The 4,772-nt window shown below is 38.8% G+C and overlaps 1 long non-coding RNA gene across 1 annotated transcript; it reads right to left on the bottom strand.

Moving 5' to 3' along the window:
• Positions 1-500: 500 nt before the first annotated feature.
• Positions 501-4,197, bottom strand: LOC140941053 (uncharacterized). Its single transcript, XR_012166417.1, has 3 exons — positions 3,843-4,197; positions 2,819-2,914; positions 501-918 (listed from the first exon to the last, which is right to left on the bottom strand). It is a non-coding gene; the product is annotated as an uncharacterized lncRNA (long non-coding RNA).
• Between the last annotated feature and the right edge of the window lie 575 nt (positions 4,198-4,772).

Here is a 4,772-nt window from a genome sequence, read left to right as displayed (position 1 = left end):
CCCTTAGCTCACACCCAATCTGGCGAGTAATGTTTGGACATATACGTCTGCTGGGAAACTTCCCAGAAAGTCAGGTTGTAGGTTGTAGGTGCACCTCGTTGGCTGAGAACTCTTCCATCAGTCTTGCTGGGAGTGAGGAACGGATACATTTTTCCCAGCAAACTTCTCTCCTACCGCCGCCATATTGGAAAGCGAGAAGACCCTGGGGAAGAGGTTGACTTGTTTGCCTCCTAATACCACGTGACATTGCTTTTATCCCATCAATCCTAAAGCGCTTGCTAAGATGGCAGGTATCGTGAGGAAGGTCTATTGTCCGCCCAAGTCTCGACCCCAATTCGTCATGTGTGCTCATTGGAGTGGAAAGAGGAAAAGTTCCATTACAGCTGTTTCGGACAACAAGCAATCTCGTACCCAGAGTTTTCAGGCTTTTTGGGGGGCATAAGAGTAGTGCAAATAGTGAATTTAAAATGCTTGATTTAACAATGTTTATTTCATTTAGTAACGTAACCACTACTGCAATGCGAAATTGAAAGAAATACAACTTGTGTCAATGTTTAAAAAGTTCTTTTTTAATTATTAGTTATTATAAAACGCGGAAATAATCCAAGACATAATTAGTTCACCTTCCTATTCGTTTTAACAAAATTTTACGTTAAGCAATGTTAGCGGTTTAATTTTTTCGCGGTGTGTCGTCATCTGTTATAAAATTGCTTGTCGAGACTGCACGCCCTTATTGAAATCAATTTCTAATACGCTTAATACAGCATTCTCCAAACGGTAAAGCCGAAAGGCATACTTCCCAACCAGATGGACAAGTCGGCCACCACAAAGTCCCTTTCTCACCACTAGGAATACAGGAACATGAAGCACCACTAATTCTAGTGAGCCTTTTTGGGTCAGCGTCCTTTCCAGTTTCGTCTGCAACAGAAAAAAAAGTGGAATGACGTGAGGAATAGTTACCAGTCTCTTTGAAGGAATTTCTGTGCTCGTTTTCCAGACGTCATTTCGCGGGGAAACCTGAGTGGTGATGTCGCAAAATGTCGGCTGTTTTCTAAAAAGCTAGGCAGCTAGTTGCGCACCGAAAATGGACGAACCTGCACCAGGATTTCACAGGACAATAAATGCAGAAGGAAATAATTTACGATTCTTTGGCTTTTGTCACATAGGGGTTTACGCTTGTCAAACAAACAAATTGTTTTGTAAACACTTAAAGCGTCGTTATATCACGCGTATGTGAGGATTTTTTGTGTCACGGGCACGAGGGAGTGCCGCAATGTTGTTAATTGTTCAGTGTTGGTTGAAATGGGTGAAAAAGGAGACGAGGAGCCATAGTGGACGTTGCTTAGTATGCAAATAGCTCGAATTTTTCCGCGGAATTGCCAACGTAAACTGGCTGCTCCCCGAATAGCGAACACGCATGATTAACAAGAAATGTTATGGACCGGGAGCAACCTATCCTGTCCTGGTTGCATCGTCATCATAATGGCTCAGTCAATTCCAAGGGTACCCATACCCCCAAAAACATTTGTCAAGTGCTGACATCTCCTATGGCACTGGGATGGCACTCGACATCTGAACAAAAGCGGACAAAATTGCTCTAACTCTCATTAGCCAAACCATCAATTCCAATCACTTTCGCGAGATTTGTCTTCAATTATCTAAAAAATCTCTCCTTTTATTAATTTTAAAAATTTTCTTGGAAAAACAACCTTCTTCCAAACTGAAAAGTATCCCTGTGTTGTCTTAAAATGATGAAAATGCTTCGCCATAATTTCGTATAATATTACCGTTACATTGTCAACAAAGACAGAACGTCTTTGTGCAAACTTTTTGTAGTTTTAAATTCACCATAAAACAGTTCAAAAACATCAATTTATAATTAAGACCTCAATCAAGGGGAAATTTTGAAACACGACATTAAAATAGATAATAACATCAAATGAAAAGGACACAGGTTAAATGTTCTGGCCTTTGCCTTTGAAAAAGCTGTAATGTAAACGGTAGACGTTCTCAAGGACTGATGGCTGCTCCGCGGGTATGGATACGAACACTTTATTTAATATTCTAACGATTATCTTTCCGATCATAACCTTTCGGGAGCAACTCAAAGTTTTGCAAGATTCTTCAAAAACACTATTTTTCCATATTCGGATAAGATAGCGGCAAACCAAGTAATTTTTACCACCATTTCATCTTTCCAAGCATGTCCAATTGAACTAAGCGATTATTTTTGTCGACCCTTTTCTTCCACTTCGCGCACGAAACTGACCCACTTGTGTACTATATTTATTTATAGCTTATTTTCACATGAAACCACATGATTCGACGGGTCTCGGGTTAAGTCCGTCCAAATCCCGGGCAAGCCAAAAATAATAATTATTTCTTCCTCAAGAAATCGGAGTGATCTCGAGATATCTCAAACTAATTCCGCCCTCACTTCGTCAAGTAGCCGACTCAAACCAAAAATTCACGGATTTTAAATTTAGAAGGGGAAAGAACTGGACATTAGTCAAGTACCGAACAAGATTCCAACGCCCTTAAAAGTCAGTACAATTTGCAATTACACATTTACTCAGCATAGGTTTCTAATCATAGTAAAAACTTCCCCTTCTTTACTCGCAAGAGTATAGAGGTAATTGTCGTACATCCTAAAAATACCTTTTATGGGTATTTGCCAATGGAGTAGTGATTTTTTTTGTACTTATTCTGATTTCGAAAGGGACATGCGTATTCGAGACGTTTAAAGGAAAGCAAATTAAGAATTGTAGCCTGCAAAAGTCGAAGTTCATTTAGAGATTTTTAAAAGTGCTTACAGTACCTTTTCTGTAAAATAGCTTTGCAGGTAAAGCATCTGTGCACACAAAAACGACCGCCATCAGGAAAACCATAACGAACTTTGCATCCATTGTTTAATCTAAAAATAAAGGGATTTAACAGTATCACCAGATTAAAACTAGTGACAGTTCAACTCAGACTCATCTTCCTAAAAGTGCAGCGAAGATTACACATGTGCCTAAATATTTCACGCGTAAACAAGTATACTTTACAAAAAGGCGAAATAGGCCAAATGAACAAATGAACAATCAATCAATAAATCACTCAACTTCAGTTTAAACAGGGTAAATGGCTCAGCAAGCTGGTCTTCAGACATGCCGTGTGATAATTACAAGTTATAAAAATTAAGACTAGTGATTAACTAACAATAATTAGCACAAGAATTGACAATTTTATCTGTTCCTATCGACTCTCATAAACGTGACTATCTAGTTTGTATGGTAAGCGAGACTAATAATACTAGTAAAAAATAGTAATAATTTGAAATACAATATAATAACAAGAAATGAGTCATTAAAGAAATACGATAAAAACATAATAAAAAGTTACGTATATCCTAGGATATCACGAGTTTAAAGCTAGTAAGATCCCCTATCTCACGCGTTTGATTTGACAATTGGTTCCAAGCCATTGCATCCCCGATAAGAAAATAAACCCTTAAGAAAATATTTTTTTAGGTAGTGGTAGTTGGATATCATGGTTAGAACCCCTCAAATTATAGTCATGAATTTCACAGGTCCTATGAAACCGCTCCCGAAGGTGCGTCGGACGATTATGAATACTTTAAACATCGAACAGTCATGTATTACTTATCGCTTACCAAGCATTTAAAATGGAGCACAGATGAGACTAAACTGATTGTGATTGTATCAGTGGCAAGTAAAATCTTAAAATCCCACAAGGCCTCCTAAAACTGTTCCTGTCATCTTATTTTTAAAAAGAATTGTTGTGTAGCTTTTCCAAATTCAGTACCGTGATCAAAGTTAGTGCGAGGATTAAAAACGTACCTGTGCTTTCTTGGTCTTTTCTGAAGAGGCCTTGGTCTAGTATGAGATACTAAGAATATATGTCGCAAAATAAAGAAGTTTCCCGGCCCCGTGCCAACGTGTGTGCTGACAGTGCTTCAAGTCGTTCGGACCAGCTCGCCCAGTCGTACTTAGTGCGTGATCAAAACTAAGCACTGCTCGATCCCCCAATGTTTTCAGGGCTTTTAAATCTAAAGACACTTCAACCGATGAAGATGAAGGTCAAAACACAAAGTCAAAAAAGACTTTCTCTTTTAGTATTATTTTCAAAGAACGAGAAATGGTAACTCCCACGCGCATAATTCAAAAGAACTGCTCGAGGATTTCTACCTGTTGTACCCCCTCCTCCCCTCCCCTCCCCCACCTTTACGGAAACGTGATTCGCGCGAGCTAGACTTCGCCTTAAGACCGGCCATGTCGGTCCCAGCGTGTTCTTACTGGCTGAATGGAATACTACATATGATGTTTTTTTAGGATCAAAGGTGTCTCTAATTCGTGCAATGTGTTATTCTCGGAAATACGGGAAGTTTATGATGCAACTGAACAGGCAAATGTTTCCCGGGAAATCAGGCATCCTAATGCTAATGACTGATATTTGCCATTATTAATTTGTTTGTTGAAAAATTTCTCATTGCACAGGCTAACAACTGGTGTCCATCACGTTGGACAGTCATAAGTTTTATCTGTGAAAAGTATGCACAAGATGCCTGCAAATATTATTTCCATACGTTTTCTTAGGGTCAATTTGACTTTCATTAGCGTTTCCTACAAATTTTAGGATCGTAAGTTTCTTAATGAATCGCGATGGATAACTCATCAACTCGCATGTTTGGCCTAGCTCCCTTATGTAATAATGACTGTTTATTAAAGAAACTCATTGCAGCAATACTGACATTGTAAATATAAGGGTGA

The sequence above is a fragment of the Porites lutea genome, chromosome 6 (assembly GCF_958299795.1).
Source record: "Porites lutea chromosome 6, jaPorLute2.1, whole genome shotgun sequence".
Classification (NCBI taxonomy): domain Eukaryota; kingdom Metazoa; phylum Cnidaria; class Anthozoa; order Scleractinia; family Poritidae; genus Porites; species Porites lutea.
Note: the sequence above shows the minus strand (reverse complement) of the source record. Positions and strands in the feature narration are given on the sequence as shown.